Below are 20,862 nucleotides of genomic sequence, written 5' to 3'. Positions count from 1 at the left end.
CCATCAGGAGGTTCGTTTTTTTTCCTCCTTCTTGGTCAAAGTCATCTACTGTCAGAAGCACCACTAAAACTTTAACTGTGAATCCACAAAGGAAGAAAACGGAGCGCTGCAAATAAGATGCGAGTGGGTAAAAAGATCTATTAAACTTCTACGTTTTGGACCTTGCTTTGAAGGAGCTTTAGCAGAATAAAATATGTTGAGTGAAGATAGAGACGACAAAGTATATCAAGGAGATCAGCAGTACATGGGTCCATCTCAGTAATTTAAACTGTAACTAAAGATTGTTTCAGCAATTCCATTTAAAAAAAATGAAAGATTACATACAACCATTACACAGTGATATACTTTAAGCCCTTTCGTTCATTTACAGCTTTGAAAACCTGACATTTTTCAAAAACAATTTGGATATGTCATCAGCCCAATAAAAATAAAGATATTTTTTGATATACATGTTCAGCTCAGCTGTCTCTGCTTTGTTGGCTTTCGAGTCTCATTTTCCTCCTGACAACACTTTGTAGATTCTCTCTGGGGTTTAAGATCAGGAGAGTTTACAGGACAATCAAGCAGATGTTGGTACTTCTGGCAGTGTGATCAGAGGCCTATCTGCATCTCTATAAAGCTTGTTTTTATGCTCCAAAATGCCATAGTAGATTGTTGCTTGTGCACATTTCTTTATCAACACTTTTTTCTTCCACTAAACTTTTCGTTATGTTTAGACAACACTCTTGAAAGTCTGTTACGTAAATAACCTCCTGTCGCATTCGGTCTTTGTGGGGGACGTCAATGACAAGTCAGCCATCTTCCGCTGATTGTGTAGGTCAACAGAGGTAAACAGGAGAAGGAAGACAAGTGAAATTTGAGATGCACCAAGAAGTGATCCATTCAAAACACAACCAAATCTTAGCTGCCAACTTCTTTTCTTCCCCCGTTCGTATCCCTGATGTGTCACCACATTAACTGCACGTGTGTGAATAGTGGAAACGACTTAATTCCGACATCCGATAGCTCTGATGGTGTAGGTTCTGCACCAAGAATGTAACGCTGCAACACACCATCGCCCAGAAATGATTCCCATTAAATGGCTATTTCCAGCAGCTATCGATGCGGCGGGTAAAATCAACCACCGTTTGAAGTGCTATCCCCTGCGCTTGTTCCCATCACCTTCCTATCACTCCATCCTTTGCTCCATCAACCTCCCTCTTTTTTTTTTTTACGTATCGTCCTCCTTGCCTCCAGGGATGCTTGGCCTCTCTTCTCCACCTCTGCCCTCACAAGTCGGCTTTTGTGTGTTCGCTTCCCTAATCGTCCTCAGCTCACACTTGCATCCTGGTCTGACCCAGGCTTCCTTAAGGCACTTTGCTTCCTGTCGTCATACCAGCTGACTCTTTTCATTTCTTCTCATCTCATCTCTCCATCCAGCAGTAGAAGCAAAGGTGATGTTTTATGGTGCAAGACTCTTAAAAGCAGCAAACCCGTATTTTATCAGTGGTTGCATGCAACTTTTATGCAGATATGAGCTGTAATCATTTATGCATTGAATGATAAGGCCTTCTACCCTCCGAGAGGTTTAAACATTTATATTTGCTTCCTTCACACAGCAGCGTTCACATTGGTGAAAGTTAAAGTCTGCCGAATCTGAACTTATTGCTTTAGGTCTTTTAATTATTAGTACAACTACTTGTTTCTCTTTTTGGAAGCAATTAAGGGTTAATTATGCGTGCATTTCTCAAAGGGTCTGCTCAAAACTGCATCGTTATCCCCATTTGTATAATTAATTGCTAACATTTACCGCCAGCTAAAGTCAAGATCAGAATTTCTGGCACCTCTAAACTAAGTGAACTGAACTGAGGTTTAGAGACATAAACAGACCAATAATCATAATTATTTATATTATTTATATGTACTTAAAAACATGAACTCAGGATGCAGCAACCAGATAAAAGTCTGACAACCTAAAGTATGGATTAAGAGAAAAGATGAACAGCAACAATATATCAAAGATAAAAAAGAGAGGAGCAAAATTTACACAAACTTTCTAAGGTATTTAAAAGACTTTAGAGTGAAAACTTCCTGGGAAAAACAAACCGCCAAAGCTCAAGAAGTGGAGTAGTCCATCATCCTGTAGGGCCCCTGGTGGTGGAGTTATTTAATCTATCAAAGGAACAAATTAAATCAGTAGATTACCATTTGAAATTTAAATGTGGTACAAAGTGTGGAGAAACCTTGGTTTAATGTGAAGGTCTTGAATCTTTTCAGAAGGATTAAGACCCAAAGCCCAAAAGAATGATAGAAATGTACCATCTTAAAAGTAAAATTAAAGACACTTTTAGCACTAAAGCAGCCATGTACCTTTAATTCACTCCACTGAAAATGTCAGGGTTTCCAAACATTGTTCCAGTCTGTATTTTATGCAGACATTTTTACAGATTATTTTAGCTACTGATATAAAAGCTCAATGAGAATTCATGCCAGATATTTCTGCAAATTGTTTTGATATGGACAAAAACAGGAAGGAAGGAAGGAAGGAAGGAAGGACTGATCACAAGGGGCTCCAGGTGGTAGTGTCTTAGCCAGTATAAAAAGCATTTCTTTGGATTTACCAGTACAATAAACACTATAACAGTGAGTGGAGAACAGTGAAGATCTAAGGTAGTAGATGGCAAATTTCCTCAAATAGGGGAAGTTTTGGAACCTATCCTGAACGACTCAAAGATCCTCAGCTCAACCTGACAGAAGACCCAAACTGTCCTTCTAAGAGGAAATTAAGTTTTTACTAGGGTCATCCCAGAATGCACCAACACTTAAGTCTAGTATGAACTGGAAACTGCTGGAACACCAATTGCTGTTCACAATCAGATTAGTTTAACATTAACATGGACCACTGAAATTAGAATCAAGCATAGCAGTGGCTGCATCATGCTGTGTGGGACTGTTTCATTGCAAGGTTTACTGGAGCAATGCACAAGTCAACAATATCAATGACGGGAACTATGTCCAAATCCCTCAATTTCAAGTCCTCAGGTGGTTGAAACTTGGACACAAGCGCGTGGTCGGAAAGAGCAATAACCCAAATACTTTTTTACTGGTTCTGGAAGGGATAAAGCAGGCCAACACATCAAGCTTCTGGATCAGCCTCAACCCTGATGAAGATGTGAGAGATATGCTTAAAAGCACCATCTGCGCCAGCAAACCAACCAATTAAACTAGACTTTACCAATGCTTCCATGAAGACAGCTCAAATATCCAGCCAGACTGATGCCAGAAGCTGGTTGATGACTGCAAAAAGCCTGTTATTCAGGTGCAACTTGCTAAAGAACATGTCACTAAATATCAGAGGAGGTGTATGTTTATATTTGAGCCTGTATGCATAACTATGACCCAGTTTGGATTATAGAAAATTATATTCTTCATACATAGAGGTTCATAATATTCTGACCAGAACATTATCTGAGAAACATCTCCCAGTTTACACATAATTCTTTTGAGAGTCCGTCTTTCCAATATTTCTGACTAGAACTATGAAAAATCTTAATATAAAATGAATATAAAAATGTAGGTTGAACCTTGTAATTAATGTAACTTCAACACTTTCACATTCCTGCAATTCGCCTGTGGCTCACAGCCTCATGAACTTTGGCTTAAATCTCTGAAGTAAAAGGCAAAATTTTAATTTCCTTTAGCACAAGTACTTCTCAGTTTTGGCTTTGATTATTTAAAAGCAAACAATTATTGTGTTTATGGAATAGATTAGTCCAGTAATCTAATTTGCTCCTTTAATTTGCAGTCCGTTACTCTGAGCTTCATTTTCTCCTCCACCCGGTCCTGTTCTTCCTCTCACCTATTCTCTCCTCCTCTACTACATGATTCCCTCCTGTTTTCTCTTTCTTTACTTACACCCCCTCCCTACCCTTCGTCCCAGCATCCCTCCCGCTCCTCATCTTCATGCCTCCCTCTCTTGTGCATTCTTTTAGCTTGGTGCTGCGAAGACTAATAAATGCTTTCTTCTGCTCCGACCTGGAAATAACACTTCTCGACCTGATGAGGATGAAGTCGATCAACAATACGAAGGAAAAACCAAGAGGACAGAGACGCCGACGAATCTAAAAAGACAAAGAATAGGATGAAGTTTTAGAAAAAAAAAAAACCTGAAGCGAGAGAGCGGAGATTTGTGCTTCGCCTCTCTCCCTGCGTCCCTGTTATTCCCTCTCTCCGGTCTTCGTCCCCTCCTTCATTCAGTACCTGTTCTGTGGGATTAACATGACTTAAAATTCAATCAGCCCACAGCCTGACGGAAGAGCTTCAGTGCGGGCAGACAGAGCGCTGCTGCAGCTGTCGAGACCAACTGAGGGGAGAAAGCAGTGAGGAAGAGGACGAGGGGGGTTGGGATAGACAGAGAGAGAGAGAGATAGAGAGAGAGAGGAATAAAAAAGAAGAGGTTGGAGAGAGAAAGACAGAGAGAGAGAGAGATGGGTGTTTTTCTGCGGAGCTGAGATAGAGCGAGAGGCGCTGAGACGGAGAGATGTGACTGCTCCAGGAGTCGCAGTGGAATGATCCGGAAAACAAGGTTAGTAATTCCACCTTTTCATCACAGAAAGGAGGGTAGAGCATATCGGATAGGAATAGAGGGACCAGTTTAACGCTTAAACAGGTAGATTGGAATAGTCAAGAAGTAAGCAAGCAGCAAAAACAAATGCATCACAGATTTCTTGGTTTGGAGCAGAGAAACCCCACGGATGTAACAGTTTGCATAGATGGGATTTCTTTTTTTTATAACAGTTGGCTTTTGGAGATTGATTGACAAGCAAACAGAGGGGTGGGGAGGTGGGACTTTTGAACTGTCTGACATTCATGGAGCTGATCAATAGCTCAGTTGTTTCATTAAGCTGTGTGAGTTGCATGTGTGTGTGTTGAAAGGAAGGAAGAGGCAGTGTGTGTGCAGAGTATCACTGCATGACTACTTACTGAATGTGGTGGCAGCGACTGTGGAGGTGTGTGAAAGTGTTGCACGACCGCATGTGTGTGTGTGTATGTGTGCGCACAAGTGCATTTGTGCAGCAATAAGCCAATGCAGCCTGCTGAGGAGCGTTAAGAGGGTCTCGCGGCTATTGATTGTTTCTGACAGACAGGTGAAAGGGAGCGAGAGGAGAAATTAGGGGCGGTGAGGTGGAGTTGCATCCTCAGGAATGAGGGAGGGGAGCTGGATAGGAGGGGGAAATTAGAGTGAATGATGTGACTGTACATCTTATTTTCAGCATTTTTGCCCTCTCCACTTGTCGTTTGTTTCAGATTTCTAACAATACGTCCACCTTGACAATCCTGCTTCTCTGAATTTCCATCCAAGGTCATAAGGAACGACTAATTCAGTGCTGGAGAGCAAATGTGCAGCACACTGAGCAGGCAGCAAATCAGTTGTGGAAGTAGAGGGGATGACAGAAAAGCAGAAGAAGAATGAACAGGAGCAAAAACCAGGAGAGAAGGAGCAAAGTTAAGTACGGCCGTGAGGAAATTGTACTTAGACGCCACAAATTGGATTTTTAGCGAAGTGGATTCTTGGATCTCTCTGCAAATTTCAGAATACGACGGTGAAATTGAGCGAGTAAATCAGGATTTTCCAGGTTTTTCTTCATCTATGAAAGCCTAAGCGGATATCGTGGAATTGAGATTTCTTCAATTCTCTGGTTGCCTGACGTTGACCTACATCAGCCTTTCCTTTTTCTGATGTGCGGAGGAGAGAGTGGGACAGGTTTCATCAGTACAAACAACCCACCCAGCTCTGGGCTGGACTCGTATCAGCACAAACACCTGAGGCGAGATCTGAGACCGACACACATCCCATGAACACACACAAACCTAAACCTGGATAACATGTGGAGCTGATTTGGATTATAGAGGCACACAGACGGAAAAGGTAATGTCCACAGAGTTTCAAACACACACACACTGAGTTGCAAAGGATTTCATAAGATGAACCAACAGGACATAGTACATAAATGTGAAATGGAAAGAAAATGATACATGATGTTCAAAATATTGCCTTTAGAGGTGTCCTGATCAGGTAATAGAGTCCTATCATGTATAATTTAATCCCAGAATGAATCCAGCTGTTCTGTGAAGGCCTCAGAGGTTTGTTAGAGAACATTAATGACCACACAGCATGATGAAGACCAAGGAACGCAGCAGACAAGTCAGACAAAGTTCTGGAGAATTTAAAGCAGAGTTAGGTTTCAATCACTAAACGGAAAAAGTATTGTACAAGTGCACAGCTATCAAGACATGGCCGTTCAAATAATCTGGCAGTCTGTGCAAAAAGAGCACTGATCAGAGAAGCAGCTTAGAGGCTAGTGGTAACTCTGGAGGAGTTGCAGCTCAGGTAGCAGACTCTGTTACGGAGAGTTAGTAGTTACAGAGTCTACAAATCTTTCCTTTATGTAAAAGTGTTAAATGGTAAATGGACTGCACTTGTATAGCACTTCATCAAGAGACCTCAAAGCACTTTACTCTACAATCAGTCATTCATCCATTCATTCATACACTGAAACGGTGGTAGGATACACTGTAGCCACAGCTGCCCTGGGGCAGACTGACAGAAGTGAGGCTGCCATACAATCGGCCATACACACTCTGACCCCCAGAGGGTCCGTTGAAGTGTCTTGCCCAAGGACAATAACTGGGAAAAAGATAGTTTAACTGTTGAAACAGCAGTTTGACACTAGCTAGAGGAAGGTGCTCTGGACAGATGAGACCAAAACTCAACGATTTGACATATGTGTGAAAAAACTACATGGCCCCATGGTGAAACATAGTGGTAGCAGCAACATGCTGTGGGAAGACTGGGACGGAGGTTCAACTCCCAGTAGGAAACGAGTCTAAACATGCAGCCAGATCTACAAGGGAAGGGTTTATTTCAAAGGATATCAATGTGTTTGAACAGCCTAGTCAAAGTCCAGACCTAAATCCAATTCAGAATCTTAGGCAACACTTGAAGATTGAGGTTCTCACAATTGCTCTCCATCCAATCTGAGTGAGCGTGGGCTATTATGCAAAGAAGAAGGGTCAATGGTTTCACTCTCTAGATGTGCAAAGCAGGTAGAGACATTCCTCCAAAACGCTCTCAGCTGTAACTGCAGCAAAAGGATGTGATTACCATTCATCATCCTCCTTCCCTTTCACGGTTATGTACTACTTTTTTCAGGTCCATCTTATGAAATCCTTATAAAACATGTAGTTTGTGGTTGTAGTCTGACAAGGTGTGTAAAAGTTTCAGGGGCGTGAGCACTTTCATAAAGCCCTGCAGAAAGACTGAACATACATTGGTACAGCAGAGTCAAATCCACATTAGCGTGGTTAGCCCTTGTGTGCTGAATCATTGAGCACATCACTGCGGTGGGCACAGTGGCAGGGGAACTCGCTGCTCTGTGTCTCACACAAACACACTCAGCAACTGTGAATAATGAACAGATGTGCATTTGTAGCAGAAGCATGGGAGGCAAACGGACTGAAAGACGCAGTTTCAGATCTCGCATATGGCACAGATGACTATAACCTTTCATCACTCTGCTGCAGCTCTGACATCCCTCTCTTTCTAACCCCACACCGCACTGACGGTCTCAGTGTGTCAGCCAGCTGTCCTGTATCAGATTACTCAATAGGAGCGTCTTAGCTTGGCTTTCATCACCTAGGCCTTAATGTAATCTCACCTGGCGCATTGCATGTATGAAGGCAGCGTGAATGAATGCAGCGCAGAGGAGTGTTTGTTGTGCTCTAACCTCCCCTTCATTTGAGGCTCTTTACGTAAGCCGTGTCTGCACACAAACGCAGGCAGATTTGGCACACTGACACATGAGATCAGGCTGACTGGATCGAGAGGAGGATAAGAGGGCGATGAGACAGAAACAGATAGGGAGGAAGAGGGAGGGTTGACATGGGAATGAGGGCTAAGACGGGCTAGATGAAAGGATGGCAGGGGAGGAGTGAGAATCAGTGAATGGAGCTTTGTCACGTGATAAGATACAATTTAATAAAAGAAACAGATTACGAGAAGAGGAGTAGACGGGATGAAGGGTTAGCGTCAAGAGATAGATCAAAAAAGATCTGGGTGGCTTCAGAGGAAAAACAAACAGCCAAGTTTCAATGTATGAAAAGGTAATAATGTTAAATGAAAGCAGTGAAAATAAAAGATTAAAAAAGGCAGATGGAGATCTGGATGTAACTTTTTTACCCATCACACTATTGCCTATAATTAGTCCTACATAACCTGAAAAAGTCTGTCAACAACAGTCATAAGCCCAGTCTGTGTAACTGAGCTTCATGTAGTAGATGTGCCAATTATACGTACAACCTACACGGAAGGTCTGAATTTTTATCTAAGCCAACTATTAACTCTCTTCATTACAACGTTGCATTTTAAAATATTCTTCATTCTCATATTTTCCTTAATCCTTAGTCCTTTATGTTCAAAGTACACACAAATGTTTTGGGCAGATAGTTTTATGGACGGATGGAAGGACAGAATAGATGGATGGACATAGTGGAACAAAACTGAAGAATGAGTCGACAATGTGGGCAGAAGGATGGATGGACGGATGGAGAGATGGTCAGACGGATGGACGATGAATGGATGACATTATGATGGAGGGAACAATGGAGGACAAATGGCTGTATAGATAGTGGATGGACAGTTCACAAATGGAGTCGCACAAAGGATGTTGGAGTGATGGATGATGGACAGACAGTGATGGACGATGAATGGATAAACAGATCAATGGTCGAGAAGATGGAAAAACGATGGTTAGCACGAGTGAATGGATTATTGAATAAAGTTTTATTTTCCCATATTTATCTAGACCTGGTGAATATGCTCCATACTTTTCCACCATCACTTCCACCATCTTCAACTCTTGCTTCAAACCTGAACATCCCCTACTCTGAAGAACCGAATCATTTGAAGCGTGACAAAGAGGCCTTTTGATTTCCATTTACCCAAATCATAATCTTAAAACCGCTCTGTGCTCTTCTGCTAATGAGTGCAGCAAGCATACAGAGCAGCTAAGAGTCTTCTGGTTCAAACGGTGGAATAAAAGCCCCATAAGGGAACCATTTCCTCAATTATGTGGTAGATCCACCATGTGGCTCATTGTTACCAGGGGTGTCCGCCAGTCATGGGCTACAGTTAGGGGAGCGGAGCAGATGGGATGCACACTGTTCAAGGCAGGAGGCTTGCCAACATGAGCAGACTGGAAAATTGACGAGGGGATGGGGGAAGAAGTAGAAGGTATTGGGATAGACAGGATTGCTCTTTGGATCTGCTGGACAGAAAGACTAAGACAACATAGTCTGCAATTCCTTTCAGCCCGTAAAGTAAAACGTTTAGGTCGCTGCTATAAGAAATAGAGGCCAATAAGCTGCAGATTCATAACCCCCCCCACTCAAAACGTTTCCCAATCTAATGCAGAATGCTTCACAGGGCATTAGGGAGCCTAATTATTGTTAATTTATGACTAAAAGGCGAAAAAGAAAGGAGGGACGGTCTGATTAGGTGATCAAAAAAGTGTGGCTGAGCACGATGGCAGCGGACATTCGTGGATAATTAAACAAAACAGACGATGGCAGACAGGTGATTAGATGTCGGGAATGATGGATGAGGAATGTGGAATGTCAGACACCTTCAGGAGTTAAGCAGCTTTCAATCAAGGAGGGAAAGGGAGGGTATTTCAAGCCATGAAATGGGGATGTCTGAGTGAAGGACAAATGGATGGATGAAAAAGACTGGACTCTTGATGGCCACATCTAGAAACAATGGGACGGAGATACAGGATGGCAGCAATGTAGAAAAGGCCAGGGGACCGTTTAAGATGGGGGAGAAAATGCAATGAGGATTTGAGGAAACTTCTGAGGAAAGAAATGGCTAAAGAGATGACACTTTAGTGTAGGAATGAAGAGTGGGAATAAGGGAATAGAGGACTAGAAAGAAAAAGTACAGTAATAACAGAGCAAAAGGAGTAAACGATGTAAATGTCTACCATTGTTACATGGTAAGTTAGATCCAAACATCCAGCACCAATTAGTAAAGGAATGGCAGAAAATGAAGGATAAGGCCCAAGATGAAAGGAAGTGGAGTAGTAAGAGGAGCAACCAAAAAGCTTCCTAGAAAAAGGTAGGAAGCAACGAGCATGTGAACAAGGGAAAAAACAATGAAAGGATGAGTAATTAAACTGTTGACAGACTGTTTAAGCACAGCGGGCGCTTGATGAGCAGAACGAACTGTAACCACGCAACCGTTGGAGACAGACGGCGGGTTGGTTTTAGGGTGGAGGGAGATGTATGGGAGTGAGCAGACATGGGAGGAGAGCCAAGTGTTAAAGTGAGAGCGAAGCAACGGGGTGTTGGATGAAGGTAGGGTCACAAGATGAGAGAACAGGAGGAAGAATAAGAAAATAAAATGGTTGGGATAAATGGAGACTTCAGTTAAAACTAAATTTAATGGTTAAGAGACAAATAAGGTTTCTAAAGCTATCTAGGGATGGGGACTTAGGGCTGAAAGTTAGACTCAGATTCACCCTCTAAGAACTGAAACTTAAGTTGGACTCAAGTCTAAAGATTCACGGCTGACTTCCTTGACTCAGGTGTACCTTCTTGATCAAAAGTGGAGTTAGACTGGCCTTCCAAAGACTCAGATCCCACCTTTAAAATTTGACTCTGACTCAACCTTTAAAGACTTGAAACTTGACTCATACTTGACTCAAAGTGAGACCCTGTGACAAAGACTTTGTAAAGATTTAAAACCTGATGCAGACTCACCATTTAAAGACTCAAAGCATGACACAATCTTGACTTTTAAAATACTCTAAATTTGATTTGGACCCACCATTAAAAGAATGAAAAGACTTGACAAGCTATCCCAGAGAAAGTTTGAAAGTTTTAGTACAATATTTAAACATTTCAAATGTGTCATCTGCAGGGAGGAAATAATCATAACGAGTAAGTAACTTTGGTGTTAATAATAATTTACTTTTGTACCGCGTTTACACTTTAAATCTCAAAGTGCTACAATAATACTATACTATGTCTGCAAACACATGTGCTCTCCTGCATTACAAACGTCAACAGATGTGGGCTGAAGATGCTCGAGTGAATCACGGTGCAGAATGCAGCGTGGGTGACGACTGTCAGAGCAAACCAGCTTGTACTTAGCCTGCAACACTTACAGTCTGAGTCTCCGTGTATCAGCAATGCTGAGCATTTGCAGTTGACGTGTAAAAATCAACAAGCTCAAGGGAAGCCAGCAACCCCGCAGGCTTGATGAACTGCCGCATTGTTTCGACGGTATTATTGTCACAAATCAAGGAGAAAGCAGCAAGAAAGCACTTTGTGTCGAGTTTGCAGTAAAACTTCATTCATTATGACTGAGGAACGCCTCCGATCAAACGTGCGAGATACTAACAAGCCTTAGCCGAGGAATCATTTAGCATGTTTCGATACCAACACCACAGGCATCCATTTTCCTCAAAGGATGTTTGTGCTATTCCCAGCTCTAAGCGCTGATGTTCTGCCTTTCTGCATCTCTGTACAGCCCTTTGTTTTTCAGGGCGGTGGAGACAGATGGATCAGAGCAAGACAAGAGAAGAAAATCCACAAAAATAGAAGAAAAACATTAACGGAAGGAGGAATATGTGCAGAAGTGTTGTTAACGGTCTGTAGCATCAATCAATACATCCATCACTATGATTCAGGGGCCTGGCTGGTATGTCATTGACCTACTGTGCTAGATGCAGAGTGCTGATTGGGTATTTGTTCTCATATTCAGGACTTCCCCCTCAGAAAGCCAGGATCCCTGCTGAATCATCAACCTGCGCCCACATACACAAGCATGGCCATTGTCAAATGGCGTCCCGTCGGGTAACCCAATCAGGGTCCAAATGATTGGCGCCGCAGGGTTTCTGAATAGGCGGGAAATGTTGCACAGTTGTGGGCAGGTTTGAGTGTTGTCTCTCCACCCGTGTCTGTTGTTTTTCTCCTTGCTTTAGCCAAAGCAAATATTTACAGGTGCACACATGAAACACATCAACAATCACCTGCTGAAAATATGGCAAGGTGGCAGCAAAAGCTGTGAGGAAAGAGTGAGAAGAGACTAAATGGATTTCAGAGCTAAGGTAGGGAGGAGGAAACAGGAAATGAAGATACTTTAATGCAGGGGCAACTAGGCACCAGATATTTTCCAAACTAAACTTCTTCTGCTTTACATCTCTCATCCACACGCAACTAGTTTTAGGAACTTTCCAAGGTTTGCATTGTACCTGGTGCAAGCCTATTGATGCTATCCATACAGTTTTGTGCATAGAGCAACAGTTATTTCCTCAAAATGTCACTACAAGCTTCAGTAAAGACACTAAAAACAGTGCTGCATTTTGACAGGCCACTGGGAAGTTTTCAGCCAGTAGATGGCTAACTGGCTGAAAAAAACTGGTATTTATGGAGAATCTCCGAATTTCCGTCTGGGTTTAGTTGAAGCTTTCTTGTTTTGCTAGCTGAATTTATCACCGATTAGTCTTTAATCTTTGCAGTCAGCCTTTTCAAGTTAGACTAAGTGGAGTTTCTCTTCTCACTCAGAGGGCACACTGGTAAGAAACATCTTTTTTTCTAACAGCTATATAAAGCTGTTGCTTTGCATTCATTATCTAGCAATTAAATACAACAAACCAAACCTGAAAACCATAATCTTATTTAGATTTAATTAAACATGATTAATTTCTCCATAATTAAAATGAGTGGGATAGTCTTTTGACAGGCTGTACACTTTTATAAAGACTTGCATAAATAGAGTACAAAACTTCAGCTCTTTCTGAGCTCCATCGGTCTACTCTCCAACCCTCACTCATGGTGATGAGAAGAAGATCATGACAAAAAGAACAAGGTCCAGGATCCAAGCAACTGAACTGAGCGGCCTTAAAAATGCAGGTTTGCGTTGATTTAAGAGAAAAACACCCCTTCTCTGGTGGCTCGAGCAGCGGTTCACACATCGTCCTAACTGTAGCATCCACTGAGTGAGACTACTTGAAATCTGAAGAAGTGAACCATCATCTGTAATAACCTACAGATTTCAAACTAATGGCTCATTCCTGTTCACTTGTTACATACAGTTTTAGCTAACAGACTAATAATATTTGTACTCTAGCATGAAGCATTCAGAAGGATACGAATGAAAGTTAAAATGAGTGAATCTGGACCCAGGCTGCATCAGTTGGGACGTTATTTTTGCAAATGACAGCAATAATGGCAAAGAATAGTTTAAAAAGTAAGGCTTCCTAACATCAGAAACACGATGAAAATTCAAAATTAACCCCCCCTTTCCATTTCACAAAGTACGGCATCTTCATTAAGATATGAGCATGTGGCAATAACGAAGACTGTCAGCAATTAATTACAGCCTTTTATCGGCTCCCATCTTAAACCACTGCAATTTAATCAGATACAACTATGAGAATGCCATCTGGAATGAGGAATAAACAAAACCGAACATTGCTGAGATGCCTCTCAATGTGACAACCATCAACCAATGAAAAATGACTCCACTACAAGGAGAAAAAAAGGAATTCAGGGTGCTGCAGTGTGACTGAGCCGTATTCAACACTGTCGTCTGCCATTTTCTCTGCTGCATCCATCTGTAGGAGTGCCATAAGCGTATGGAGAAGAAACTACTCTTGCTGTTCACAAAAAAAGGGTTCAAACCTTATCACTCTTTCAATACAGAGATGCTGAAGATTTACGAGCAGAAAGGAATTCATCTAAAAGAGAAGAAACCAACAGAGACTGGAAAAGGTTTTTTCATTATGACAACACACAAACATCAAATTATTTCATTGAGAATGTGTGTGATAGACAAACACAAAGTAGCACATAACTGTAAAGTGGAAGAAAAATTATACATGGTTTAATAAATTTATTATTAATTTGTAGAACCACCTTGTTCTGCAATTACAACTGCAAGTCTTTCGGGACACATACTTACCAGCTTTGCACAACTAGAGACCGATATTGTTGCCCATTCTTTGTTGCAAAAAACCTCAAGCTCAGTCAGATTGGATGGAGAGCATCTGAACAGCAGTCTTTTAAGTGTTTTTGGTTTTGAAAGATTTTTTTTGGCACTAGTGGCCTTTATTGACAGTAACCAGACAGGAAATAGACAAAGAGAAGACATGCAGCAAAGCTCTCAAGAACGGGAATCAAACCCATGACGGCTGCGTAGAGCACTAAAGCCTCTGCATTTGGGGCACCCGCTCTACCGCTACACTATGCAACGCCCCATCAGTCTTTAAGCCTTGCCACTGATTCTAAATTGGAACCAGGTCTGGACTTAGACTGGGCCATTTAAACACATAAATATGATGTAATATAAAACACTTCATTGTAGTTCTGGCAGGATATTTAGGATTGTTCTGCTGAATGTGAACCTCTGCTTTAGTTTCAACTCTCTTGTGGCGTATACCAGGTTTTCTTTCAGGAATTACCGCCACCACCATGTTTCACTTTGGGGTTTGAGGATGTTGAGGCAGCAGTTTGATTCCACATAGTCTTGGATGTTAGTAAGAAAGTATTCTTATCCCGTTTATTCTTTAGCAACCCCCTAAAGCCTTAACAGAACAGCTGTGTTTACACAGGCAATGTCAAGTTTAATCAGGCGACTTCTGAAAGTCATCAATCGCACTGGATTTAATCTAGGGGTACCAGAACTCAAACAAAGTAGCACTCCAGATTGACATAAAAATCTTGAAAACGACGTTGGGTTCTCGGAAAACGTCACAATTATTTAATTCTTGTGTTAGTCTATCACAGAAAAAGTTAAAACATTTAGATGCATGAAGTTTTGTAGGTAACGGATGCACGTTAAATGACACATATAATAATTGCTCCCACTCTGTTCCCCTGTGTAACTAAAAATGCCAAAGAAAATCACTGTCACCGCAGCTGCCAATTCAATTTACCTCCCGGAAAATGGGCTCCCCAAAGCTCTTCAGCTTGTGTGCGGTCTTCCAGAGGGAGGAAGGGAAGAAAATTACAGCGACTCATGAAGGGCGGGGTACTGGCTGCCACCCTTATGGACGTGTTAATAATGTTAATAATAGTGTTGAGGAACTGATTTACCTTAGACTGGGAGCTGGTGAACTGTAAAGACGATGCAAACTTTAAAGGCATGTGGCAATCTGATTGGTATGGAGCGGCTGAGACATGGAGCTGTTTGCAGGGTTTCAAGCTGCTTATCAACAGACTGATTAGTGCCTCTAGCATTTAAAAAATATGAAGCAACGAGGGAAATCCATCTGAGCTTTTATTATTTAGCTGCAGTTAATTGCTTTGTTGTAGCTGTGAAAGATACTAATTGCAAGAAAATTAGATCTTGATTTGCTTTTTGTTTACATTAATAAGCCTTGCTGAATCATTTGAGACAGTGTGGAATCAGGAGGGCAGAGATGTGAGCTTTGACTTCATTTACAAATTTCTGCACAGTCCATGGAGGGAGGAAAAAACCCTTCATAGTTGACTGCTCGGGAATTTCTTGTGCCGTTTTTTCCTCACGGTTCACAGATTCTCAGTCTGAGATGAATCGGGGCACAGGGGTCACTCTGCCTTCTGCTTTTCAGTCCAATGTTTCATATAGATATAAAAGAACAGGTGCTCTCTCTTTCTCTCCCTCCAGAAAAAAAGAAACTAAAACGGTAGCATCCAACTTTCATGACTTTTTACACTTTGAAACACTGCATTCCAGGTTAATTAAAGACTGCCTTTCTTATCTATGCAAACCTTAAAAAGAGAGGCAGACTTCAAAGCCTCCACCACTATTAGGTTTTTAGTCCAAACACAGCATGACGAGGAAACAAGCTTTTCTTTTAAGCATTGCCAAGTTAAAAGATTTAAGTCACGTTTCAGAACTTCACTTTAGATAAAGTGCCAGAGCCAGAGGTAGCCTTATATCCCACAAACTGGGTGATGAACGCTCATTTTCTGCTCATCAGTGGCAAGTAGTCTCCTACAGCTGATTGAAAATCCCTAACAACAAGGCTGTCACTGTTTTGAAATAGGGGACGAAATGATCAGTGGCTTGAAAGAAATTAGGTCTTTCTGAGTATTTTGAATGCCTGAAGTGAATCAGGGTTGGAAGAAGCAAGAAAAACAAAAACATTTTAATAATCTGACTGTGCACTGCTCCAAGAATAGAGACAATTATCAAAATCTTCCAAATAGGATAGCTTCCAACAGGATTTAGTAAGACAGATTCACACTTGCTCATCATACACAAACAGAAACAAGCTGGTTGTTGTTGTTGCCTCTCCTTTTCTCCTCTCATACACAGCGCATGGGTTCAGGAGGGATTAGGCGAGAATGTCAGCGTTAAACTGTTTGTGCAGAGTCCAGCTGTGATGAGACGGCAGTTTTCACATTTTAAAAAGAGAAACTTTGGATCTCTTTCACCATTACCTCCATTCTCTTTTCCTCAATGACTTGCTTTTGCCATTTTTGTTCAAGATGTCAAGGCGCAGGCAAAAGAGACTAACAGGAAGCCAATTACATTCTCTGCAGTTGTAAAAAAACTGTAAATAAATGCTGTTGCGATCGTTCTGCCTGCATCCAGCAATAACTTCTGTTACTCCCAGAGGTAACAACACCTGCTTCTACGGTGTCCCTGTGCTTGATTGGCCATCTAACTGGCCAGGCCTGAACCCCATGGCGAATTTCTGGAGTACTGTCAAGATGAGAGACACCAGAAACAACAACGCAGATGACCTGAAGTCTTCCATCACACCTCAGGAGAACCACAGGCTGAATGCCTCCATGCCACGCCGCACTGATGCTGTAATTCATGCAAAAGGAGCCCCAACCAAGTATTGAGTCCATATACTGTGCAGTACATGGACACTTTTCAGTAGGCTGGCATTTACATAGTAAAAAATAAGTTTTTTATTGATCTTATGTAATAATAATTGTAAGAGAAACTGATTTTTGGATTTTCATCAGCTGTAAGCCATCATCAAATACACTAGAAATAAATAATCTGTATATATCAATCTAGGTATAATGAAAAAAAATAAATAAATAAATAAAATATATATATATATAGAGAGAGAGAGAGAGAGAAAGAGAGAGAAATAACAGGAGTGTCAATTTTTGCATTAAGTTAATTTTACTTTGATTATAACCTCTTATCCTGCAACTCCCTGCTAGAGTTTTTTTTAATTTATTTTACGGTCCAGAACCAAGACAAGAACCTAAATGGTTTGTTTTGGTGTTTTCTGAATAACTCACTCCATCCCTTACCATTACCAGTTCTCAGTGTACTCTAGGCAGGGATCTGCTGTGAAAAAGGTTAAACAAGGGAAAATCCAGGCTGGTGAAAGATTGTCTTCAGAGGGCCAAATCTCCCAAACTAACTATAATTTGATAAGGCGTGTTTCCAGGTTTTAGGTGAAGTAATACCAGGGCAACAAAGCCCTTGAGAATATTTATATGGGGTTGATGGATGGGTTAAACAGAGGTCTGTCACCCAGGGGAGTCGGCATCAACTCCTGTCATCACTGACCCATTTTTTGTCTGGTGGAAACAATACTAGATGCAGTGTTGCTTGTCAACTAGGAGTTTGGTACAGAAAGGACAAAATCAGGAAGAAGAACTGCACTGCATAATATTTTCCATTTTCTTGACTAGTAACCTTTTCCTCCCATCCTGAAACCCTGCCTGACCCTTTTTCATCCCTTCACACCATCACGATGGCTGAACCTTACAAAGTCAATTTTTAACCCTCCTCTTCCTTTCTCTAATCAAATCCCTTCTTCCCTCCATCACCTCTCTTTCCCTGACATTGATGGATGGGTGGCCTTCACCCATTTATCGCCTTTACATATTTCTCTGCCCATCCACTTAACGACACAATCATACCTACTGACTCTTCATCCCTCATTCCTTCCCATCTTCCTCAAACTCCTGTATTTCACTCATCCTCTGCTCTTTACACTAATGGTTTTTATTTTCCTCCATCTTATGCAGTACCCCACCATTTTCTTTGTGCCCCCTTCTCTCCATTTCATGCTGCTAAGCTCTCTTGTGTTTGTGCCACATTTCTATATCAAATGTTTACCCCTTCCTGCTCCCGATATACTCCGGTTGACTAAAGAGGGACAATTCGGCTAAAGAGCAATAGTATCAAAAGGATGAGTGGGCTTACAGTACACACGACAGCTGCAAGAAGAGGCTTTGTGGGCGTTCTTTTGTTTCTTGCCTGCAGAGAAATGTGTGTGTGTCTATGTGTCGGCCTCCCTTATAATTATGACTGTGTGGGAAGACTGTTTTGGTATGCTCCTGGTTGTTTCAGTATGCAAGTGCTCACCTTATATCTAGGGCCCGGATTATGTGCGAGAGTGCCTTCCACAAAGCCTTGGTGCAACTGAAAAGAATTGGGTTGTGCAAGGCTGCCTCAATATTCAACCTGTGTATATGGGCGAGCAGAGCTTTTTATTTAAGAACAATGCAATGCTGTCTGATGCATCTCTGCTCAGACAAAGTACAGCTTTGCTTCAAAGCAGCCAGACTTTGTTGTAACTTTCTAAAAGTGAAACTATCTGTAGTTCTTCAGGTTTTCTGAAAATCTTTCCAAGTTTTCTTTGGACTTTGGCTGAATGTTGCACATGTGCTTAAATGCACCCTTTGTCATCAGAGGACAATAGAACAGGTTTTAGGCCTTTAAAAACCATCTACAGCAGATGAACCGCATCTAAAATTCATGTCTAAGAATCAGGAAAAAAATAATCTTGTTTCTAAAGTTATGTTCATCCACTTGCCCCTTTATTAGGTACACTTGTGAAGTTGTTGCTGCCACATGATCAGTTGGTCGTGGCAAAAACTCTGCAGTTTGGCATCTAAATGTGGTGAAGACAACTTGTTCACACTTAAAGAGAACTGGAATTTAAGTAACTTTGAACATGGTGTGGTTGTTTGTGCAAGATGGGCTGGTCTGAGTTTCACACACATCTCTGGTTTACAGAGAAGAAGATGGGCCACAGCAGCAGAAGAGCACACCGTTTGCCACTTCTGTCAACTAAGCACAGTTAACTGAGGCTGAAATTAGCACGGGGGCCAACAAATAACAGGTAAAATTCTGCCTGGTGGGATGACTCGTTTTCAGCTGCAACATTCAGACAGCAAGGCCAGAATTAGGTATAACAGCCTTACGATGGATCCACGTTGCCCACTATCAACAGCTCAGTTGAGAAATGTTATCTTGTCACCCATTTCAAACACTACAGCGGACCTAGCTATTGTTGCTGACCATGTTCATCTCTTTATGATGGTCATGGTCAGTCTTCCCATACTCTGATAGCTTCTTCCAATAGAATATGGCACAATGAGAATTAATTGAACCTCAGTGGCCTCCATAGTCTCAGATCTCAATCTAGTTTCACATGATTGATAAACAGCCAACAAATCCTCAGCAGCTGTGTGATGCTGTGTTGACATGGACCAAAATCCCTGAGGAACATTTCCAACTCCTTGTTGAACCGTTACAATGAACAATTAAAGCAAATTGGGGAGGAGGTGTCGACCCTGGTACTAGCAAGGTGTACCTAATAAAGTGTCCAGAAAATGTATTCTAAGAAACTTAAGGTTAAGAAGTAATCTGGGAGCTAAAGAAGCACCAGGGAAATTTATCTTGTTCAGATTTAAAATACTCATCAAGCTGGTTAAATGGCTTACAAAAAAAAAAAAGAAATTCCACATTTCCATTTTTTTTTTTTAGAGTTTAAGAGTGGACATTTGAGATATTCCAGAGTTTTAAGTCATCTCCGAAAACAAATTGTGCCTTTGTGACATGTTTCTAGGAAAAAGGTGCCTAAACATCCAACTTGAGGAAGTTTCTTAAGCAAGTTATCTGCCATGTTGACACAGGTTCATCTCTGGAGTTCAGGAGTCTATTTGCACATAAATGATTCAAATTCCTAGGAAAAGGTTTAGCTTAGACTGAAAATAAGAGAAAAAGCAGCCAGAGTCTTAACAAAATCTCAGATCTTCAGAAAGCCTGGAGAACTGTTGATCGAGACTTCTTTAAAATGTAGCAAGGAAATCTGACTACTCTGAACGAAGTACGAAACAAATGAGGGATGATTAAAGACTTTTGCACAGTACTTCATGTAGATGACCGTTACCCACCGCTTTAGCCGAACTGCGGTGAAAGATAAACGTATTCAGGCCATTTTGACGTTTGGCTGCTGGGTCTCATTTCTCATGATGCACCAACCCGCAGCCCAATCAGATCTGTGGATTACTGTCCTTGTGATAAGTGGGTTTTGAGAGCTAATACAAATCCCCTTGTTTATAAACACCACAACATTCACTAAGTCGATTTAAGTCGATTACGGGCTAATGGCATTTGCGGATGGGAGAGTGGCTCAACACACAAACACTCACACACCACATACAGTTTATTAACGGCATTAATTGTGCTCAGCATATTTGAGGGACTGACATTTATAATGTTCCACAGAGAATTAAAGTCCAACAAGGAAATTAAAGCTACATTAGGTCTTAAATGTGAAATCCAATGAAACTTTCAGTCAAATTAGAGCTTCTAAGTCATGCACGAAGCATCTCTTAATTGCTTGTGTTTGGAATGAATACAAAAATATCCCTGGAAAAAAAAACAAAAAACTGGACATTCATCTTTCTGAAGCTATAAGCAGCTACATATTTGGTCACTTTGGCTTCAAACATAGAAGCCACACCATCCAGGGGCTGAAAGAAGTGCTGAAAACTTTCAGGAGTTTGAGTAACGTTAGGTACATCCTCTCAGAAGAGTTTGTGCTTCAAATCCTGGGAAGTACT

General features: G+C 41.4%; 2 protein-coding genes across 5 annotated transcripts in view; one reads left to right on the top strand and one right to left on the bottom strand.

The window, feature by feature from the left end:
• Positions 1-20,862, bottom strand: part of pcxb (pyruvate carboxylase b) — a 424,891-nt gene that overhangs the window by 116,028 nt on the left and 288,001 nt on the right. The gene's annotated exons all lie outside the window — the stretch shown is intronic.
• The window catches only part of LOC124880939 (leucine-rich repeat and fibronectin type-III domain-containing protein 4), a 49,278-nt gene continuing 32,401 nt past the window's right edge, over positions 3,986-20,862 (top strand). The window contains exons 1-2 of one of the 4 annotated variants that reach the window (XM_047386390.1): positions 3,986-4,564; positions 5,342-5,908. The gene's annotated coding sequence lies outside the window, so the exon portion shown is untranslated. Of the gene's footprint in view, positions 4,565-5,286; positions 5,909-19,066; positions 19,134-20,862 lie in introns of those variants that run through there. The other 3 variants (XM_047386389.1, XM_047386391.1, XM_047386392.1) reach the window with 3 other exon arrangements.

The sequence above is a fragment of the Girardinichthys multiradiatus genome, chromosome 14 (assembly GCF_021462225.1).
Source record: "Girardinichthys multiradiatus isolate DD_20200921_A chromosome 14, DD_fGirMul_XY1, whole genome shotgun sequence".
NCBI lineage: Eukaryota > Metazoa > Chordata > Actinopteri > Cyprinodontiformes > Goodeidae > Girardinichthys > Girardinichthys multiradiatus.
Note: the sequence above shows the minus strand (reverse complement) of the source record. Positions and strands in the feature narration are given on the sequence as shown.